Here is a 25,051-nt window from a genome sequence, read left to right on the forward strand (position 1 = left end):
TGATCCCAATAAGAAAGACGTAACCCTATTTATTTAGCTCATGAAAACTATGGGCGTATTGGTCCTATCCGAAAGGTATCACTACGAACTCGAAGTGTCCGCATCGAGTTCAGGAGATAGTCTTCCGGACATCCTCCCCTAACACTCGAACTGGCGATATTCGGATTTCCGATCCATTCCTGGAAGTAGTTTCTTTCCTTGCGTTTGCTCAACCATTTCGTCTATGCGAGGCAGAGATAACGATTTCTATGAAAATCTTGACGGAGTCCTCGATATCCGAGGCACATACGTTGCAATCCGTCGATCTCCGCGAGAATATGACCGGGGTTCTCTAGGGTGAGAAACCTAGTCTTCTAATTCTCTTTCTGTGTAGTTCGTCAAGCGGTTTGTACTGTTCTGGTATCTCCGAGGGTGTTTAAACTATAGGGCGATCTGTTTTCGGGAGTCGTACTGGGTTCTAAGTTTGTTCACATGACAATGTGATTACTCGTATACTTAGGCAGTTCTCCGTCCTGAAGTCCATTTTAGAATTTATACAGGGCTTCACGATCACAATCTCGTGTATACGAGTCGTATATAATTAAGATTGAAAAGGTAGTCGAATAACTGATTCTTCCTTACCCTCACATCCCATCCGGGAAAAGAAGTTAAAGTGGAATCATCAATTCTAAACTTGTAGAACCTTGATTATATATCACTCTTATGCATACATTTCTCACTGATAGATCAATCGTATAAATCCTTGGATTGAACTTGACGTACTGCACGAGTGGTACTTCGGGGATTTCTTCGGAAAGAAAATAACTAAGTGGTACTCCTGGCATGAGTACTACGGTGTTCTGATATGACGGCTTCGCTGGAAAAACGATCTAGAAGAAAGAGATGTACGTATGAAGTTGTTTTGGCGTCGATCAAATTGAATCTGATTGTATGATAATGTCGGAATCATACAGAAACTTTAAAGACATTAGAGTTAAACATAGACGATTACAGACAAAACACAACTGTGCAACCATGAACAGAGTTACAGTACTTTAGATTTACCACAAGACTATTGCTGCGAATAAGATATATTACAAAAGACAAGTATATGCAGCACGAGAATTCCTATACAAACAGGATCTCGCAAAAGGTAAGACTCTAGTTGCACTAGTTCTAGATAGTCTATAAGTCTGTTACAACGAAACGCCCAAATTACATTTAACGTGGTTCCGGAGTAGGCTCTCCTGTAGCTGTGATCCTGAGAATTTAGATTGTTCATGTAAAGAGTACGACGATGTTCTCGAAAGTTTGACCTACATCCCTATGATGCAGTCCTAGTACAAGATGAAAGTATGTTCGCGAAGGTTTGACCTACATCCCTATGATGCAGTCCTAGTAATGAGTAGAGGTAAGTTCGTAGAATGGTCTCAAGACGTTTGTTGTACAAGTTGAGGTATCGTGGGTTGGTGAATAACAAAATCCAACCACTGAAAGAGACTTGGAAATGTCTCCGTATCTAACTTGCTAAGGTCCAATGACTTAACTAAAGCAGGTTTCAGATAGACTCCAATGAGAGTATGATAAGAGTACTTGAATGAAGGAAATGACACAAAAGTTAGCCGGCTATCAATATCTTGGATATTTACGACGTAAAGGTTCAGGAAAATGACCTTGTAAAGGTCTTACATCATATCCATAGGAGATAGTTCCTGACAGCATAAAGACCTAACTAAAGTACTTACGGTACAAGATAATTTCATAGAAAATGCCACATCAGGCATAGACAGAAAAATACGATTCCTCTTTATAAGGAAATAAAGTAAAGCGTCTACTACTGGCGACGGTCATTCCTCTGGTGAACTCTTAGTTCAACCCATTGATGTTCCATGTCAAGTAGGTGTCTTTCGCACCCCATCTGGCGTACTCGGAGCCCTATGACTTCGGCTCGTGATTCAGTCAGTGCTTGCAGTAGGGTTTCATGGTTTCTCTCTGATCTCTCGTGAGCATCTTCTAGATGAATGGTGTGGAGGGTATGCATTCTAGCATAGGTGCCTACTTTTGCAATCTGATGTAGGGCTGTCTTGCCTTGAATCTCATTTCGGGCCTCTCTGCGGACCAAGATTGGCAACACTCTATCTGTTGAGCCCCCATTGCTCAAGTCGTAAAAGCTTCGGTCGCCATCAAATAGCATAAACTGATCTTGTCCTTGGCTCCCTGTTTCCAAGCATTCCACTCACTCAGGGTCGGGCCATGAAAAGCAAGACGAGGGTTAGGAATTTGAAAGGGAGTTGCTCGGGGTAGGTTCTCAACCTCTGGTTCGGAGTTAGCATCATACGAAAAGTTTTCATCACGGTGATCATCCAAGGGGATAGGATGATCATTCTCTGGTTCTTCTCCAAACCAACCAGCTATGACTTCATTCGGAAGATACTGGTTGTCAAGGGGATGGAGTCCAACTAGGATTTCTATGCGAGAATTTAGGGTGAGTGGATAATTATTAGACGAACTATCTAGATAATTATTTAGAAAACCCTCATTAGTTACATCGCTATTTGTGAAGTGCATACCCGCTATGTGTAATCTAAACAGGATAGACCTTCGAATAAGTGACCTTATTTCCAAATTCACACAGAATAGGGGTAAGGCAAAATTATCACTGATTCTAAGTCTATAACATCCTAATTACATGTAGCCTTAGTGTATCCACTTAGCAACTATCAACTTAGTAATGAGGATCCCATTTTAATTCTCAAGTATAAAGTACTTATAGTAACACCAAATACTCCTATAGTATTTTAATTTTAATGTTATGTTCTATTGTTCTCATTGTGGTAGGGTTGCTAAGATTTTAGCATTGTTGCGACCACACACTTAAACTTAGGCACATGCTGGTCAACCCTCGGATAATATAGGCGATCAGGCTATATCTTCCCAGTTTTGACCATATGTCTCTAAGCCCACTTGTGTTGCCCAACAATCGTAATTCTTTTGTACTGTCCTAGTGACACTGATTTTAGTATGAATGCAGGCACGTATACTTACTTAAATATTTTATTATTTAAAGTATAAACTCTAAATCAGAGTATTTTTAATCCCATTGTATTTATAGTTAGTATATCTTTTATGGGTTGATATACTCAATTCACTATAAACAATGCTCTGATACCAATCTGTCACACCCCAAAACCGAGAACGGCGGAAACGTTCTGGGGCGGAGGACGTCATGTATAATATCAACAACAATGTAAAGTAGTAAACAAGCACAACATCATCCATTGCATTAATAAAATAATTATTATACAATTGTATTCTGTCAAATTTTGATAAACACTAAAGCATAAATCAAAATGAAAGATAAGTCTTGAACAAGCTCCATCTTCCTTTCTCCTTGCATCGGTACCTATCTAAGATGACCTGAGGATACAAGTAATTTTGAAAGCGAGTATCAGCTTTAAAGCTGGTGAATTCATAAGTATATAAGTGTCATTTCCTTGTTTGTGAAAATCTATTATGAAAGCCATGTAAACCTTTAAATGAAAATGTTGAGGTAAGTATGAAATCCCTAGAAAAACCCTTATTGTCTATAAGTATGAAATGTAGTCTTCTACCAAGACCCGAATGTTCTGTACATATGAGGTGTAGTCTTCTACCAAGACCCAAATGTTTTGTAAGTATGAAGTGTAGTCTTCTACCAAGACCCGAATATTTTGTAAGTAAGAAGTGTAGTCTTCTACCAAGACCAGAATGTTTTGTAAGTATGAAGTGTAGTCTTCTACCAAGACCCGAATGTTTTGTTTGTAAAATGATAGTTTTTCCTTTGTTTTCACTAGTACTAAAAGTGCTTAGTCTAACTCATCGTTTATGTGAATTGTATCACAAAATAAAGTAAACAGGAAAAATGTAATATTGTATGTGTTGTCACTGGGTACTAGGACCAACACAACATCGCATTAAGCGAAATGTATAACCTAATGACCATCCGAAGATTGTCCACTTGTCCTCCGTAGCAGCAGCAGGTGGGCGGAAGGGTTAGTCCCAAATCGATCTTCCTAATATAAGTAGTAACCTTAGACCTCCGAAGATGGTCATCGACCACTGGTGCTAATCAGTGGGGTTCGTAATGGTGAGTCCCGCCTAGATATCCCATTGAACCGGGATAGGAAAGATAATTTACACAGAAAGTACTAATAAATTATCCTCTTAGTTCTAAGTACAAGTATCCAGGTAAGTATATGTAAACATATTCATGTATCAGGTAAACATCTGTAAATACTCATGTATCAGGTAATGTACTAGTATAGACTCATAAATGAACTGACTCTTGTGTGATTCCTTGTAATAGAAGTAATGTTTGATATCTTCAAATTATCCCTATGATAATCTACTGTAATATAACTGGATGATCATGTAGGTTTATACACTCTAACTACTCAAGGGTGTGGGAGACTAAATGAAAGATGTAAACTATAACATCAATACATATATAAGAATATAGGTGTATATGCATAGTCTAGTTCAAGAATGTAAAAATGGTTTTGTAAGACCTCTTATGGGTTTTGAACAACAATTAACAATGACTTGATGTCATTTTAATAAACATTTCAAAGGTAAAACATTTGGTAACAATGTGTTTTTAAGATGTAAAACCATTTCATGCATCACATTTTGTAGCATGTGAAATCCGTTAAATGACAAACATAGTTATAAAATACATATCAATGATTCAATAACATGTTTGTTTCTACTTGTATCCCCCCCCCCCATTAAAGCATTTAAAATCATTTAAAATATTGATTAGGGGTATGAACTCACTTGATTGAAGTGGTTGATTTGTAGTAGTCGAGAGAAGAATCGAGCAGAACTTCGACAGGAAGAGTTGAAAACGCGGGAAAATCTCGGGATTCTCGGGAATCTCGAGAACACAAAACCTTCCTTCGGGACTTGAAGGTGACAACCGGGGCTTTGGGAGGTTCTCGGGGGTTTAAACGCAGAGTTTCAGCGCGAGAAAGAAAGGAACTGAACAATGGAACTCGGAGCCCTTGAAATCTACTTATAGGGGCACTTTTGGGGTGTGTCACGTCGTGGCAAGTGATGGCCACGTCGTAGGGAGTCAAACCTATGCTCTTCCATTGATTGGACGCCCTCAGTCACTGACCGGGTCGCGGCAAGCTTGTGCCACGTCATGGGGCCTGACAGCATCGGATTTTGGACCCCGAACTTGTAAAATCCATAACTTTCGCATACGAGCTCTGTTTTCGACGTTCTTTATATGCACGCGTAGCTAAAAATATGATCTACAACTCTCGTTTAGACTTCATCGGCAAATTCTGATTTATTTTTAATTATTTATTTTTAACGGGTCGGGACACGAAAAGTCCGTTAAAATTCCATAACTTCTTCATCTGATGTCCATTTTCGTCAGACTTTTCGCCGTTGCGCTACTAATGTTGAGACCTTAGATTCTCATTTAGGTTGCTTTGGTCAAAAGTATCTCGAGCTCTATTTCGAGTTTTTAGCTGTCTACTGCTATACCCGAATCTTGGAAAAATCATAACTTTCTCATACGAAGTCAGATTTGGACGTTCTTTTTATGTACGCTCACGGTTTGAGGTTATCTATAACATTCATTTAGATCCTTAAGGCTAAAAACTATTGTATTGAAACTTCGCGTTTTTCATTTATTCGGTGATGCTGGTTTTGCCGAGAATCTTCGGTTGGTCATAACTTCTTCGTTATAACTCGGATTTTAGGGTTCTTTATATGTACGTAAACCTTGATCTGATTCCTACTACTTTATTTAACCCAAATAAGATTTTAGGAAAGTTATATTTTGACCTAAATTTGATTGGTTTTACATTACATTGTCTCGAAATATCGGGTTGTCACAAATTCCAGTCACTTACTGCAGGTGAGTTCATACCCCTTAACTAATGTTTTAAACTATTTTTAAATGTTTTATGGGGGGGATACAAGTAGAATTATGCTAGTTATTATATCAATCACATGTGATTAATAAGTAGAATTATGCTAGTTATTATATCAACCAAATGTGATTAATATGCAACATTCAATTGATTTACTACACATTATTCGTTTTACCAAACAGTTTCCTTCAAATGATTTTTATAAACATTTTACATGTTTTCAACTCCTTATTACATTGTACATTTTACTCTGTATATTACATTTCAAACTTATTTACAATTGTGTTTCAAACAAATGTTTCTTTATACTAAACTGTTTCATCAAACCCATGCCTTCAAATTGTTTTATAGATTGACATCAAGTCGATCTTTTCTTAAGATAATAATTATGTTTCAAATGTTTTACAAAACTTATTTATGCTTTTATATTATAAATTGCATGCCTTTATATGTATAGTTATATAAGAAATGTTTAAAAGACTTAGGAAGGCTATCCACCCTATTTCCTTTTCGCACTTGAGATGTGGTCTGGTGGGATATCGTGTACTCGTCCGAAAGTCGTTTAAATATTAGTTATATATCATGTGTACATATATAGTCATAAAAGGTCCTTCCAGTTCATCCCAAGCCCTTGAGTTGCAAGGGTATACATCCATGTCCATACGTATCAGTTGGATTACTAGTAAACTACCATATGGGTAGTTTAGGGAGATACTGTAACTATTACTAGAATGCAATATCATACAATGAGTCAATTCATTCATGATTCAATACTTTCTAGAACATTACAGTACATTACTATACTTGCTAGATAGAGAGAACACACATTACAGCTAGCACACGTAGAACATTTCCATACATTACACTTACATTAATACGTTAATTATTGTGATATAAATCAGAGCATGACTTAAATGTCATGGCCCGAGTTGTAGCCAGAGTCTCTTGAAGGGAGAGCGTGAGTTTGTGTATAGATCTGTATTGGATTGACTATCCTACACCTTGCTGCTAGCTACAGCGGGACCTGCAGGTCTGCGGGTGCCAAATGTCATTCCTTATTATGACCATTCTTATGTCGTTGTTACCAGTCGATAGTATGGTGCAATTAATCATATGATGCCTTAATATAAATCCGGTTTAAGGTAGTTAGTACAGCAGTAGTTCTTATAGCGCTACGTTTTAGTACTACATTAATTTTCCCCGTACATATATTTAGTGATCTTTTCACTTAAACTATAAATGTAAAAACTATATTTTGATAATGATAGTTACACTTGGGAAAATTTCACACTTTTACAAGAGACGAACATATAGAACAGTTAAGTCTCGGTAGAAGACTACATAGAGATCAGTTAAGTCTTGGTAGAAGACTCCCTGTTATAATAGTAGGAATCATAGGGATTTCTAGGGTTTTTCAAACGTTTACAGTTGTTTTACAAACATCTTCATACTTACAGTTCATATACAAATTCTTACATACAAATACTTACATACAAATTAAGACACTAAAATACTTATGATCTCACTAGCTTCAAAGCTGATACTCGCTTTCAAAATTACTTGTATCCTCAGGTCATCATAGACAGGTACCGATGCAAGGAGAAGGGAAGATGGAGCTTGTTCAAGACTCATCTTTCATTTTGATTTATGCTTTAGTGTTTATCAAAATTTGACAGAACACCTGTATAATAATTATATTATTAATGCAATGGATGATGTTCTTGCTTGTTTACTCCTTTTCATTGTTGTGATACTGTACATGACGTCCTCCGCCCCAGAACGTTTCCGCCGTTCTTGGTTTTGGGGTGTGTCAATGTTGACATTTTTTCCTATTTTTGTGCCCATTCTAGTTAAATTTGGCTTTGCATATGAGTTCTGAGAGTTCTCAATTGGTTGCATAATAACTTGGAAGCAATGGCAGACACCTGTGTTGCCAGGTGGCAAGAAGCTAAGACTGCACAAGTTTAATCCATATGAGTTTGGATTTGTCACTAACCTTGTCTTATGATTATGGTTTTGAAAAATTTACATGGATAGGAACACATACACCATAAAATCTAAGTGTCATAATGTTTCTCTCCGATTCATGAAAATGTTGGTGAGGAAACGCTTTCACTAAGTAGATTTTATGCAGCTAGCAATTGTGATATTTGCATTATCAAAGTCGTTAGTGGAGCATCTGTGGTTAATCGGAACACTAACATGGATTTGTGAGGAATGGAAAAGGTCTAAACAATTGAGACTATGATTACGGCATCCCTATACATAGTTCTGAAATTGATTAGACACACATGTGTGCTATATAAGGAAAGGTGTATGATTTTGTTAAAGTTTTATCAAATCATCTCGTATCAGATGTCTGAACTTTATTAAGAAAGTCAATAAAGTATTGATTTCTAGAAGTCCAGCTGATTTCTGAGTACAAGTCAAAGCTAGTGGGAGCATAAGTGTTATGCTAATAATTCTCATGTTAGTGGGAGAATGATAATTATGATAAGTGTTGCAAGTTAACAATGTTAATTATAGAAAACAAAAGTTTCAATTGGGAAAAAGTTGTTTTGCTATAATTAATGTAGAGGAAATTATACTTCATTTCAATTCTAAAAGCTTAGATTGAGGTTTTCATCATCTTTAGTCAAGGATAGATATATGAATTTTATGTTGGAATGGCTCAACATAAGGAAATTCTATATATGGATCCATTATTTGCGTTCTAAAATTCGATTATGATTACAGCATCCCTTTTCATAATCTAAATTATGAGAACTTGACAAATAGAAATAGTAATATTATAGCAGAAAGACTGGTCCAGTATCATGTCTTTATGTGAGACATCATGAATCGTGTTCCATATGCTTCGGATATAGGGTTGATTGAATGTGCTATAATATTCATCTGTTCTAAAATTTTCCAAATGCCTAGAGCATTAACAGGGAAAATGTACTAGAACCGGATATAACTAATTTGATTAAGCAATTGTCGTGGACAATCTAAGGCTTGCCAAAGATTGGTTGCTCAGGGACAGTTGGAAGCGTATTGTCAATTTTGGAAGGACCGTATTGGCATATTCTGAAAAGAGGCAGCTCTCGTTCAGAAGTGATAGTCAAAATGGGAATATGGAGTTGTCTCCATATGTGGAAGTTATTCAATATGTATAAGATTAGAAAACTTAATGCAAGAAGGATGTTCAAAGCAATGTACTTTGAATCTAAGACCTCGTTTCCATGGAGTTGATCTCCAATGGAATACTTTGTAATGTCTGTTGACAAGTCTTTGTGACTTTATGCATAATCATTACAAAGGATTAGTGCATATAAGTTTAGAATCTAACATATTTAGGTAAATGGAAGGAATTTTGAATTCTTGCATCTGCGGTAAGGATTTGGGATTATGAAATGAAAATCATTGGAATTATGTTCAGTCAATGTATTTCACAGAGTAAAGATCATAGACAAACTTAGTGTGCATACTTGGTGTATGGCATAACTAATGTTTGGAAAAACATAGTGTGCATACTTGGTGTATGGCATGACTAGTGTTTAGAAAAAAACAATAGTGTACATGCTTGGAGCATGGGACAACTATTGTTTTGATTCAAGTATAAAGTTGATAGTTTGAAACAGTATGCAATGAATAATGTGTACTCAATATAGTGATAAATAAAAGGTGTTCTATTTATATTCATAAGTTTCTAAGACCATATTGGATTCGATTATTCTTGTGTTTCACTTTGCATGTGTTGACTTCCAGAACAACTAGGTTATTCTTCCTGAATGACTAAGTTATTCAAACCATCCACATTCAGTCATATGTTGGAAGTAGATATGAATCAAGACTGTCGTGAAGCTGGTTTGTAGATGTCCAAGGTAGTGGACATATCAAGAGTTGCTGCAACATTTATGAGTGCTCATAAGTTCTGAGTATTGGATTAAACCAACGCTCATTTGACTCACTTCATGGATTTTATCACGAGTGATCATGAGACGATAATATCTTATATTCTTCAAAACTAGAGATATGAGTTGTTGCCTATTAGTTGGTTATACATTGATTGTATGAAGATGCATTGGTAACTCGATGTTATAAAACGTGCCTTTGTGTATGATTCAAAAAGTAGTAGAACAATCATATGAGTTGAAGTTTATTTGTTACTTTTACCCTTAAAGGGATAAAAGCAATATATGTGGGCCCCTCGATGATTTAGTGATGACACCCCGAAGTGCTTGGCCATACCTGGAATGATTTGATTAGTTGAATTAGCTGGTCGTCATAAATCAGAAATCGAGAAACAACAAATGGACATAGAGAATGATTATAATCCATGTCTCAGTCCATATGATATCTAGAATGGAGGAATATATGATCCCTTGTCTAATGGACGCGTCATTGATTTGTTAAAAGTTCGATAACAGCTTTTAAGAGCTACAATTGCTAGTCAGGTTTTGAAGTCATATGCAATAATAGTTTTAGACTTATCCAAGTGGGAGACTATTGGATTAGTATCTAAGTCCATAACTATAATTGGTATGTACTTGACCCGATTGGCATGGTCTATTTGGGTTGCATGGCATCAGAACAATTTGGATAGACTTTTGTGAGAAAAGGATAGTTATGATTTGTTAATATATTATAAGTTCTAATATGTTAACATGAAATCATATTACTTAATTAGTATATATCAAGAATTAATTTGGAATTGATTATGTAATCAAAAGGAGACTAATTAAATATATGGGGATTGATTGTGTAAATCATTCATTCTTATATATTTGGGCTTATGATCCATAGTTCTTCATATTGGTCTAAACCATGGATACTCCATGGAGGCTTTAACCCATGGAGCATGAAGAATATGGAAAGACATGAATTACATGGTGTAACCCTAATAGCCACAATATATAAGGACTCCATGGCTCAAGAAATTGGCAATAATGTGTGTACACATGAGGGCTAGCCGATTTAAGCATATGAATCTTTTCTCTCAAGTTATTCCAAGATGTTGGTGATATTGTGTGAACCATTTGAGGTGTCACACTTGAGGAACTAGGCTCCTAAGCTCCATGGCATCAAGCTACAACAAAGAGGTATGTAATTCTACTAGAATTTATATTATATGTAGTTCATATTATGCTAGTTTGAACAATACCTTGGAAAATTGATATTTGCATGTATAATAGAGAAAACATAGATACAAGGTATTTAGGGTTGCATGTACACCTTAGGAGTGTTAGAATGCTAAAAACCCTTCAATTAAATCATATGATTTCATATTAATATATTAGAACTTATAATATATTAATAAATCATAAATAACCTCTTCTCAAAAGTCCATCCTAACAAATTATCCTGATGATATGCAACCCAAATGCACCATGCTACTCTCGGGTCAAGTACATACCAATTATAGTTATGGGCTTAGACACCTAATCCAACAAGTAACAAATGCAAAATCGTATGGACTAAAATTGTTCAATCTTAATTTCTTTCCACTTGGCATCACAAGGGCCTACCATGTCTTCCAAGTTGCTTAGCAGCTCACCCTTACTGATCAAAGTACTTTCACTGATCCAGGTGCTTTGCCTTATGCAAACAATTGAGAACTCACAAAACTCACATGCATAGTTAACTTTACTGTAATAGGCACAAATATGTCAACACGATAGGTTATAAACCTCAAGTCATGTGCTAGTGATCAATAATAGGTTTACTCTTGGTTAGTTCTTGAAACTATTCAAGATCTTTAAGACTCCCACTGACCTCTTGACATATAAGATTCTATTTGTCAAGAAACATTACTTGACAAAAATATTCAAGAGTTAGTGTGGATTCTTATCAAGATAAACACTTCACACAATTGGTCTTACTTGGTCTTTGTTTTATCCAAAACATCACAACTTACCAATTTCAAATGTACAAGAGTAGAAAACATTTTACTCTACATTTGATAAGTGTTACAAACCTTTATTAAGATTATGTCACTCAAGGCTCGATCTTGGAGAATGTCTCTAAGACTCAATTTTGGAACGAAGTATGATTTACCTTTTTGATTTTACCATTTCAACAATTCACGATTCCTCTTCTTATCCATATAAATGCACTAAGATGTCCGTAGAGAATTAACTGTGATATTGCTTCATAATCACTAAGATAATCATAAAACACGATACTCAAGTACTCTCCCTTCTTCCCAGATTAGATAAACTTTTATCTTTCTGCCTAGTTTGATTCTTCTTATTCATTCGGCTATAAATTGAAACTTTTTCAATGGTTCAGAATTACACTTAATCTTGTAAGTATAACCATATCTACTAAATTTTAGTAAATCATAATGATTAGTCTTATCGTTCCTTGTGGTAGACCTGACCAGTGCACAACCAAGTGTACCTGATCCCCTAGTCCTTCACTTGACTCATATAAACATGTGAACAAGGAATTAATCTTAATTTACCAAAGATGAAGGTTCTCATTCATCACACAATACAAGTTGCATGATTCCAAGTTTCTATCCAACTGAAACTAGGGTGATGAGAATCTTCCCTTATTTGGTAAATTTCGACACTACCACAAACAAAAGAATCAAATCCATATTGCCAAAAATAGAAACATCCAAACATCAATTTTCACACAAACCATTGCAAGGAACAAAATAAGATAAAACCAAAATTTTATTTATTTATAAAATGTAGAAAAACTTTTCCTTACCATGAAATTACAAATGAAAATTATGAGTCTAAAAATTTCCTTAGCAATCTATCATACCTCCTAAGTAGTAGCTCAGAAATCCGATCATCGAACCATGCGATCGAAATCCATCTCTTCGCGATCAAACTCAGTATGCCTTTCCTTTAAGCTTCTTTTCTTTTCTTCGATCCTATAATAACATCAAATTGTAATTAAATTAGATCATGTATTAAGAATCTCCAAATAGGAACTTAATAGAGTTAGATAGTGGACTTACCAGAAGCATAGACTAACTTTTTGACTTTACCATCCTTATGATCCTTCAGGTAAATGGGGTCGCTTCGCAACCAATTCCCCTTCTCTTGGCAATAGAAACATATAGACTTTTTGGGAATGGTACATGGAACTATCTCAAACTTAGCCTTTCTCTTTACCATTTGGTCAAATGACTTGACCATGGCCGATCCCGTTCCATTGGGAAGAGAAAGCTTTTCTGGATTTCCAATGTTACCATTGTCAGTGTCCATGGAAGTTTGGGAAATTTATCTTCTAATCAAATTTGCTTGACCAGTGCGCCAAATCATGGCTGACTCAGCATCAATTAGCAAATAGGTAAGATCAATAAGGGACACGTCGTGTTCTGTCATATAGTAATCTTTAATGAATTCACTATATGACTTAGGGAGTGACTGAAAAACCAACTCAACAGCCAGCTTCCTTGATACATCAACTCCTAACATTCCCAGCCTGTCAATGTGTGAATTCATCTCCAAGACATGTGCAAACACAGACCTTCCATCTTGGTGTTTGCTAGCCAATAGTGCTTGAGTGACCTTGAAGTTTTCAAGTCTTTAAACTTGTGGGTTAGGGAGAATAATTGGAGGAGGTGGAGGAAGTGAAGCATGATTTTCAGTCCCACTAATGCACAATAAAAGGATTAATCTTTCATATTGATCACCATGTGGGATATCATCTTCATTAGGAAATCTTTTTCCAAAAGGATAAGGAAGACCATAGTTATCAGAACTAGACATCTATAGGGAGAAATTCAAGTTAGTTGATTTAAGTCCTTAATATAACACCCAAAATGAAATATTAAGGCTAGGACCCAACACAATATTTTACAATTCGGAAGAGGGATTTCGCAATCCAATTGCAAAATATTTTAACGTAGGTAAATGATGATTTACCAATTTCCACCATGAAAAACAAAAATGAATTTTAGGTTTTAAATTGATTGAAATTCCTATATCTTTTGAGATTCATTGAACTTTTCAATGTCATGTCTAATCTCGATTATGCCCTTTCAAGTTTGTGACTGGGATGCCGAGGATCACAAACAATGTGTGAATAACCATGCACATTTGCTTGGTACACTTAATGTTACAGATCATCCAATCAATGTGTCGGTTAACCACACACGCTCCACTGATCCATGATTAAGATCAAGCTACCCTTTGCCATACATTGTCAATCTCAAATCAGTGTTCCGGTTAACCACACACACTCCACTAACAACTTAACAAGGTGCAAAGTGCAATTTCATGGGATTGCACCATTTTCACACTTTTCCTAAAGTAACTAAGATTGGGAATTTAATTAAGTTTAGTTACTTTATAATTATCATTATACTTATAATGATAGTTAGTGTCCTATCCAACCCGTTCGGCTAACGACCCTCCACCAGTCAAGGAAGCGGTGGGTGAGAGTGAACACCTATTAAAATGCCATTTTATAGGCAGTAACCTTATACCCTCCCCCCCTTATATACCGGCTTCGTGAATCATACCTACTAACGGTAAGACTGACCTTTTAATTATACATATATAATATATTAGACTTTTAATTTTATATAGTATAAGGGTGTATTTTAAACTTTTAAAATACTTGATGGTTTAATCTATTAATAAATTATACTCTTAATTTAATTAAACTTAAACCATATGATTATGAATTTAATAATATTTTTTTAATTAAACATTTAATTAACTATTAATAAAGTCCATAAGAGTTGAATTTTAAACTTTTAAAATTCTAGAGTTTGGAATTGAAGTTTCATAAATGTAACTTTTCATGTTCCAAAAGTTGAGGGCAAGTTTTGTAACTTGTCAAAACCTTTTGAAATTCATAACTTATGGATTTTAAAGTTTCATAAATGAGATGTCTCCAATTCCATAACTTGAGGACAAGTTGTTCAGGAAACAATTATAGATCACATTAACTAATCCAATTATTATAGGATGATCATTTATCAATTTGACCTAATTTGATTCATATTTCATGATAACTTCAAATTATACAAATAACTAGCATTACACATAATCATGTAGCTATCTTAGAATTTGATAAATATCATGGTATCGGATGAGTACTAACATTACCATATCATTAATGAACCAAAACAGTTTGTGGTAATGTTCCTAATCCAAAACAGGCCAAAAACTCGAAATTTATGCCATCGGATGCATCAACTCGTCGAGTCCCATTATGGACTCGTCAAGCTCAAGAAAAAACTCATCCAACTCGTCGAGTTCATAGATGGACTCGGTGAGTTGGCCTTGGCAGAATCCCGAAATTCAGTTTTTTCAGCTTTGAAAATTACACAATTGCATCAATACAATAGAAAACACCCATGACTCTGATACCACTGTTGGGTTTTATGTACCCTAACATTCCTATGGTGCACATACAACCCTAATGCTTTGGATCTAAGTTTTCTCTAATTATACATGCAATAAACATTTTCCAAAGCATGAAGCCTAAACTAGCATCTAAGGTGATATTTGAATCATAAAAAGTAGTTAGAATATTACCTTGTGTAGTAGCTTGAACGACTTGCCTCAAGAAAGCTTAGCACCAATAGTGTGAATGCGTCAAATGGAATCACAAAGCACCAAGAACAATTTAGGATGAATATGGAGAGGTTATGGAGACTCCTAAAAACCGATTTCTTCTTGTAATGCAAGTAATGGTAATTTTTAGGCTTAGCACAACCTATATATATATATATATATATATATATATATATATATATATATGTGTGTGTGTGTGTGTGTGTGTGTGTGTGTAGGATATCAAGGGTCATGGATAAACCTAATCCATACACATTGGCCCACGACCCATCCATTTTATTTGGATAAATGCTCCATGGATTAATCCATAAGCCCAAAAAAACAAACCATGGATCATTATCCCAACTTGTATATGTTAATTTAATTAGTTTTTTTATCACTAAATTAATTCTTGATCAATACTAATTAAATAATATGATTACAAATAATATATTATACATATAATATATTAATACATCATAAATAACCTCTTATTCAAATATCTTTCCTAACAAATTGCTTTGATGAATGCAACCCAAACGGACCATGCTACTATTGGGTCAAATACATACTAGTTATAGTTATGGGCTTAGACACCTAATACAACACCTTTTTCAAATGCTCCATGAACCCCAAGTGAACCATTTAGTTCCAATTTCTCTAAATGCTCGATGAACATGATCAAAATGCTCCGTGAACATGATCTAAATGCTTTATTCACAATTAACAATTATAGGTCGCTATATTCACAAATTGGGAGAAAAATTTATTAAAATCAACTTTTCATTTTTTGGAACCCTTTACCAATAATTTTCCATCGTACCTCTTGCTTCCGTCAATACTATCTTTTACTCGGTATACCTACTCATTTTTTAGTATCCTCATTGTTAGTAACTTGACCATCGATCAAGTTTTGTTTTAGTCAAATGATCTCAACACCTCTTCCATAGCCTTCTTTACTTTATGCAATCTTTCATCATTACGAGTATAAAGTGGGTTTTTGGCTCTCTATTTTCTTTAAGCAGTAAGTAATTTGTTAACGAGGAGTTTGTGGTTAGATGTTTACTTACTCTCGTGGCTATATAGAGCACTCTTAAAGTTGTCACATTTGTAACCTTGTAATCATTATTAACATTTATGTCTTATGTTAGGACTTTTCTCCCACTCGCTTTTGATTCTTCCTCATTATATGATCTCCCACTACTCCCATATCCTATCTATATTTTAATGTTTTAAGAGGTTGATGTTACTACATTGGTTTCGTAGTAAGTTCTACGGAACTTATGTATCTGTTGGGTGTGCATCACGGTTAGATTCTGACTATACAACCTAGGTAGCAGCAAGAAACAACTCTGTTAAACTTGCCCCAGGGACTTTGTCCTAAGAGCAAGCTCCCACAATCAAGTTAGATTGCTAATGTAAAAGGAGGTTACCCCACCTAGCGAGATGAAGCGAACCGTGCGGAGACAAAGATGTCTCCAAAAAACAATAAGAGGTTGAACTAGGTAAAGAACACTTGCATGGAGTGTTTGTGTGAAGCTTCTATTTATAGGCAAGGAAGGGTAGACTTTATATGATATTATATTTAATAATGTACCAGACTATTAATATAACATTAATATATTATATTTGTTGCCTGATCTTCTTAGTTGTACAATATTCTTGAGAATAGTTTTACTTTTCTATCTGACTATACATTTTATCCTTTTCTTCTACTCTTCCTTTATATTCTACCCTTCCTGCTATTCTACCCTTCTTTTTAGCAAGGCCTTGGCAGGCTGGGTAAGTAATCGTCTTGTGATGGGCCGTCAGTGTGTTTAGGCTAACCCCGTACACCATTAAGCCCCCCAGTCTAAAATGTTGTATGACATCAAGACATATACCTGGGGTCTTCCTGTGAAATCGCTTCCAACACTAGTTCTTTTTTTATCGCATGGCATCTAATCTGTAGCCAATAAAAAATCAATCATTTGCGTTTGCCTCTAACTTTTCTTTGTTTGTATCCTTCACCTAGATGTAAGAGACACATCCATAAATTTTCAGATGTGTAAGATATATCTTTTGACCTTACCGTTTCTCCTCTACAATTCTAACCCTAATGGGTATTAAGGGTACAAACTTAATTAGGGTATTAAGGGTCCGAAATTAATTAGCTAGGCTATGGTATTTGTTACATATGCCAAGAACATCTTCAGAAAAGTTGCATATAGTTTCATGCGCTTCTCTATTTCATTTAATGTGTTGTTCATCCTCTCTACAATTTTATTTTGCTAATGCCTTTCTAGGACTATCTTTAACATTTAGCTCGCCTGTTCAACAGAAATCAATGAACTTTATGTTACTATACTCTTTCCTATTATCTGTCATTAAGCAATTTACCATTAGATTTGGTACATTGTCGAAAGCAACTTTCCACTTCTTGAAGGCAGTGAAGACTTCGGATTTACTTTTAATAAAATAAATGCACACCTTCCTCGTTGACTTATATGTGTAGGAAAAATAGTTTTTGGAAAATCCTATTGAAGAGAAGAGATCGATTCATTATATAAACATATGAATTAACAAACTATAACTTCTCAACATTAGGTATTTTCTCCATCGTGTGAAGGATAACCTTATTTTTTCCCTTTAATGTGTATTTCACAAAAGTCCATGGATGCACTTTCTACTCTAGAATCCTACCTTTAGAAGCCAATGTCTTCATTCCTTTCTCACTCATGTGACTAAGTCTTTGGTGCCACATAGTCGTGACCCCTAGGTCGTCAATTTTTTAGTTTACTTCTTCCATAGAAGCTTCAACCATGTACAAATTTTCTTCCAGCAAACCCCAAGCAACTACAAGATTCCTGTTTGTGACATTCCACTAGCGATTACCACAATTTACATGGATTGTACTTTACGTTTTTCAACATCCAATTTGAACCTAGAGTTTTATTGAGGACAAAATCTCGAATTCTAGAGATATGTAGGCTCTTGTTATCAACAAGTCTTAGTTTTTCCAGTGTAATTCTTGAAATTTTACATCACTTCTCTATAATACTTTTATGGAATGAAGTAGATCTGGATCTAGGAAGTTGTAGGAATCTCTATATAAAAAATAAGCGTATCATCATAGTCTTTTGTCAATTAACAGCCTTCTTCACTTTATTGAATGAAGGCTTTGGGCACTATTTCTTCAACTATCGTTTTTCTTTGTAATTCCAATAGATGTTTTTTAAGTTGTTTGACCACTCTCGTCTTCTTTACTTAGATCTCCCTCAACCACTACCCCCTATATTAGATTTTATGGCCCTTATCATGTGTACTCAACAAAACAAACTACTAACTTACACCCCAGAATTCCATATGTGGATGTCCGCACCAAGTATCAAATAAAAAATTCCAATTAAACGGTGAGCTTTGTTGTCCCTGACGAACTGTTTTTAATTTTTACAATTCCAAACCAACTTTCCGATAATGAAGATAGTACAAACAATCTTTTCACATGAACTGTCACCGATCAAGCTTCCTTTATCTTTGTATTCACCCACTGTCTAATAAAGAAAAATTTGTTAATTGTGGAAAGTTTTCGTACATGTTAGTCAACGCCATGATTAATATATATGGTGTTGATTCGTTAACAATGTTATAGGTAGCGTTATTTGAAAACTTGACTACACCATGGGTAAGCCGATCTAACATATCCAATCATCCAATCATCTTGCTTCAATTGAAGCACCTCTAGTTTTCTTATGATTAACAGTGTGTGTAGCTTCTTTTGGTAGAGATAATTTTCTATCAGCATCCGCTGAAATCCAAAATTATGACTTTTAAATCTAAATACAATTAACGATGATGCTAAAGAATAATGAAACACAATAACGAGATTTAGTGGGTCCCTTGATATTAGTGTCAAGCTGCGTGTGTATTGGCAATATTGAAGACATTTTTTATTGAATGTCAATTAAATATGATGTGTGACAATGACATATTTTTGGTTACTACCAATGAGACTAATTATAGATTGGTTTGACCTGTAATGTCATCGTCCTTTGTAATCGTTGATAAGCTATGGCTCACTATCCTTCAAATCAAACATGTTCTCTAAGAAAAATGAATCAGCTCTCGTCAACAGTATGATCTAGTCCTCCATTGATTGTTCATTTCTCGAGCTCTCGCCTAAGCTCTACTCCGGTCAACCTGGTTGACTATTATGGACCGCTTGAATCTATTGTGAATAACCTTCCCCTACGCTAAGACTCCTCTGCGGACTGCTATGTGGTTTGTGGTCTGCGGATAAAGATGATTTCCACACTAAACAATGAGACCACTAAACTTTAATATCACCATAATTTAAGCTGAATGACACGACCTTTAGTTGCATTTTGCATAAAACCAATTGCAGCCAAAAACATACGGCCTCAACTTTTTTGGGTGACTAAGGGGTCGTTTGATAGGTACTAACTGGGTTAGAGCTGACTGGGTTAGAAGTTCTGACTGGATTAGAAGTTCTAACTGAAACTTATTGTTTGATTTTGCATTTGACTGATAGTATAAAATGACTATATTACCCTCAGACAATAGTTTTTATAATAATTCCTTAGTAATTTACAATTTAATTTATAACATTATATTTTTCTATAAAAACATTTGATCTCTCATGTTCAAAGAAACAAAACTTGATTATAATCTCTCCACCAAATATAAAACTTATAAAAGCAAAATAGTTCATAGTATTCTTCACCAAACTATAAAAAGAACAATCAATAGCATGGGTTTTTGAAAATTATAACGTATTAATAAAAAAACATATTCAAAGAAACAAATGACACAAAAAAAATAACAATTTCACTAATTATGAAAAGCAAGTCTCCTATACAATTAATCTCAAGCATGTGCATCTAACAACCTTCCAACTTGGTTACAAGGGCTTTGAATTTGATCTCGGGTCTCACTACAAAAACAAAGAAACACACAGAAATCAATTACATATTTAAGAAAAAGAGCACATAAATCATTACGTTTATGTGCAGCAAAAGAACAAGCAAGACTCTTTCAAAAAAAAAAACTAAAGAACAAGCAGGACACATAAATAGGCATTCCTTCTTTATCTACACCATGATACCCATGAGGATAGTGTTCTAGAACTTTTTTCAGCTCATTGAACTCAAAACCCTCAAATATATTGTCAATACCGAATGCTTTTCTCCATTGAAGCATGTTAGCCCGCATATGTTTTGATTTTTCAATATTAAAGTTCCTAGCTTTTAACACAAACATAAACATCATCACAATCATGAGCATAAAAAACACCGATAAAAGATGAGAATGGAGTGCCAACATAGAGAAGCATGGAGAAGTACCAACATGGATCAGATTTCACACATACATAAGATTTCTACCAACATCCCACATGAAAAAAAAATAGAGAAATTCATATACATATAATCTGATTTCACATATATACAATCTTATTTCACATATACATACATAATCTAATTTCACAAACAAAGAAATCCAACAGACTTTTCATCTGATTTTGTTCAGGCATTTTATCAAATAACTAACGTGCATACCAAAATATTACATTGTGATGCTTCTAACTTGTACATAAAATTGCATACAGCCAAAGTAGTAGATATGAAGACAAGGAAAACATTTGTGATAATAGATGGCAGAAAAATCGAACAAATAAATACATACCTGGAATAAAAATGAGGAAAAAGATGGGTTTTTCTTAGGGAGGCGGTGCTCCAAGGAGGCGGCGGAGGAGCCAGCACAGATGTTGGAGGTGGTAGGAGTTGTGGAAGAAATTGTGTCTGGGGCAAGGAGAATGAAGAAATCATGTCAAAGCTAAGAGAAGGAGAGGGCAACAATGAGGTGGCGACGCTCATGTATGGTGGGCGGAGGCAGTTGCTGGTGTGGGGGAGGAAGTCGTTGGAATGGAGGTTATGGGTGTACGCGATGAAGAAGAAGATGAGAAGAAGGCGCCTGCAAAAGAAGGAGAAGGGCAAGGAAGGAAAAGATGATGCTTGGTCTCGGTCAGCTCTATTCTATTAACGAACCGAATCAGGAAATGGGTCAGCAAGGACTTACAGAGTCAGACGAAAATCACAAATATCAAACATGTTGACTGGACCGAGTCAGCCAAAAGTGCTGACCCAGACCCAGTGAGCAATATATCAAACACCCCCTAAATGTTCTTTCATATATTAGTGGAGGTATATGTAAATCGTTAATATATCATAAATCATTTTGTAGAAAGCTTTTAAAAGTTAAGATGTTAGTCATTTTTCTGCTTTTGTTTAGACTTTGATTAATGTATTACTAATATATGATGATTTTGATGTTTACGGCATGTTCCTTGTCCTTGTTTTAAGTCTCATTTATTTCCTTTTCCTCCCCCGACACTCCTGCTTAGGTGCATCAGGCTGCATTTTATATTGCTCGTCCAACATATTCATTGTTCTTTCGATGTCACATCAACGTTAGAACTCTTGAAGTTAAAATTAAATTAACGGGTTAATTTCTTAGGAGGCTAATAAGGTTTTAACTTTTTTCTACATTAGGTCCTTAAGGTTTTTTTTTTTTGTATATGTTACACCAATATGGTTGTATATAACCGTTAAAAAAAAGGTAATAAGGTTTTAATTTTGTCCACATTAGATCCTTAAGGTCTTTTTGGTACATATTGCAACAACATGGTTGTTATAACCGTTTAAAAAGAGATAATAAAGTTTTAATTTTATCCATATTAGGTCCTTATTTTTAATATTTTTATCATTTAATCTAACTCTTTTACAATTTATATTAATATCTAGTTAGATGACTTCATCATTTCATCATCTCCTTTTAGTCGTCCATCTACCACAACACGGTTTCACTTGAAAGGTTATATAACAATTTTTTGTCATTTTTATAGAAAAAACTAATAATAATCAAACTTTTAAACTCTTAATGATTAAGTCTATGTTTGGTATGCCACAACTAGCTGATAAGCTAGTTTAATTTTTTATCTTTTTAAGTTGTCATGTTTGGCAAGCCAAAATGTAGCTTATAAGGTAGCGTTTTAAAAAGCTACTTAAACTAGTTTTTTAAAAGTTTTTTTTTAATTTCTAAATATACCCCTTCATTAATAAACATATTTTTTAAATGTCTTTTTATGTCATTATATAAATTTCAGATAACTTATAAGCCAGTTGGCAAAGCCATGATCAAAGTAAAAAAGTATCCCCGATAAGTAATGGCGTACCGGTGATACCCCATTAGCGGAACAATTACTTATCGGGGATACATCATTACTTATTGGGGATACTCTTTTATTTTGATCCTGGCTTCGCTAGTTGTAGCGCACAAAATATAGCCTTAATTATTAAGACTTTGATTATTATTAGTTTTTTTTTTTGTAAAAATGACAAAAAATTATTATGTAACATTTTAATTGAAACTGTGGTTGTGGTAGATGGGCGACTAAAATGAGAAAATGAAATGATGAAGTCATCTAACTAGATAATAATATAAATTGTAAAAGAGTTAGATGAAATGATAAAAATATTAAAAATAGGGACCGAATGTGGACAAAATTAAAACTTTATTACCTCTTTTTAAATGGTTATGACAACCATGTTGGTATAATATGTAAAAAAAAATACCTTAGGGACATAATATGGACAAAATTAAAATCTTATTACCTTTTTTAAGGGTTATATATAACCATATTGTTATGATATGTAAAAAAAAAATAAAAAAAAGACCTAATTTGGACAAAATTAAAACCTTATTACCCTCTTAATTCATTAACCCTAAATTAACTCGTCCTCTTCACTTGTAAGGTTCGTAACTCATATATATTCAAAGTTCAAACATCAGATTTTGTTACATGGGACGCCACGGGGTAATGATATTCAGAGTTCTTTGCTTTTAGGAGGGTTTCGACGTTTCGTTATGGAAAATAGAGATCGACATTATTTTAATTATGGACGGTCATTTCTTTGAAATTGGATTAGAATTGGCTTTCATTTTGGAATTATTTTAATTACAACTACTTTTAATTTGCATAATAATTATAGTTATCTCTTAGTATCAATTGTCAATTATGTATTAAACTATCCTTGAGTATCTTTCTCCTGATAAGCAAGTATAATTTAATCAAATGATCAGACTAATAAAAAAATACAACCCGTACTATGAAAAATACTACTACGATATGTTTAATCATGACCGGAAAGAACTTACTTTTTGGTCTTCTCTTATGGTCTTTTTAAATTTATATAGACAAAATTACATAAATGGTCCTCATGGTTGACAAAATCGACCAATTATGGTCCTTATGACGAATTCTTTACACAGATGGTCCCTGTGGTTTCAAAATCTTGCAAAGATGGTCATTTTGACTAACGGCGTTAACTTTTTCAGTTAAGTCCTATGTTAAATGACATATTTACCCTTCATGCATAAGGACGCTTTATGTAATATGTTTATACCACATGGACCATTTATGTAATTCTCTCTATTATTAATTATTTTTTTTTATTTATTTTAATTATATATTTAAGTATTTAGATTTGTTTAAATTTATTTTTTAATATATATATATATATATATATATATATATATATATATATATATATATATATATATATATATATATATATATATACACACACACACACACACATGCATGCTAACATTTTTTAACGTTTTGCGCAAATTATTTTTTCTAATCTTTTTGATATTTTCTTCAAGTAAAATTTTTAATGTTTTTTATTTTGACGTTTTATTCGAATATATATATATATATATATATATATATATATATATATATATATATATATATATATATATATATATATATATTTTGACGTTATGTTCGAATATATTTCTCAACATATAGTATGTTTATATTTGTTAAAGGATTTCACGGCTATTGTAATTATAATTTGTAACTTAATTCACTTTCACCTATGTTTTCATTTTTTTTCTTTTATCAGGTTGTATAATTATTATTTTTTAATTCAAATGTTTAACTATATAAGGTTGTATAATTATTATTTTTGTAAGCTAATTTATTAACATTTTTTATAAAAAAGTGTAAAATGTTTGTTAAACGTGAATATGATTAATATAGATTAGGTAGACATAGGCTACGCTGAGACCGCCTCACAACGTTGCCGAGAACGACCGGGTCATTTCATATTGGATTTAAATATAATTATTTCGAGTTATTATTTTTTTTGTTTTTAGCAGTGTTGTAAAAAATCACAACTAGGTCCCGATTAATCTCAGATTAATCCCTAAGCGCTACCTGACCGATTAGAGGCCCTTGCATTGTGATTTTTTTATAACACTGCTAAAAACAAAAAAAAAATAACTCGAAATAATTACATTTAAATTCAATGTGAAATGACCTGGTCGTTCTCGGCAACGTTGTGAGGCGGTCTCAGCTTAGCTTATGTCTACCTAATCTATATTAATCATATTCACGTTTAACAAACATTTTACACTTTTTTATAAAAAAAATGTTAATAAATTAGTTTACAAATATAATAACTATACAACCTTATATAGTTGAAAAATATATTCATAACGTCAAAAAATAAATAAATAAATAAATAATATTCGAATAAAAAGTCAAAATAAAAAACATTAATAAAT

General features: G+C 34.0%; 1 pseudogene; it reads left to right on the forward strand.

Moving 5' to 3' along the window:
- Window positions 1–25,051, forward strand: part of LOC111901532 (L-type lectin-domain containing receptor kinase IX.1-like) — a 117,630-nt pseudogene that overhangs the window by 20,328 nt on the left and 72,251 nt on the right.

Source organism: Lactuca sativa, chromosome 4 (genome assembly GCF_002870075.4).
Source record: "Lactuca sativa cultivar Salinas chromosome 4, Lsat_Salinas_v11, whole genome shotgun sequence".
Lineage (NCBI taxonomy): Eukaryota > Viridiplantae > Streptophyta > Magnoliopsida > Asterales > Asteraceae > Lactuca > Lactuca sativa.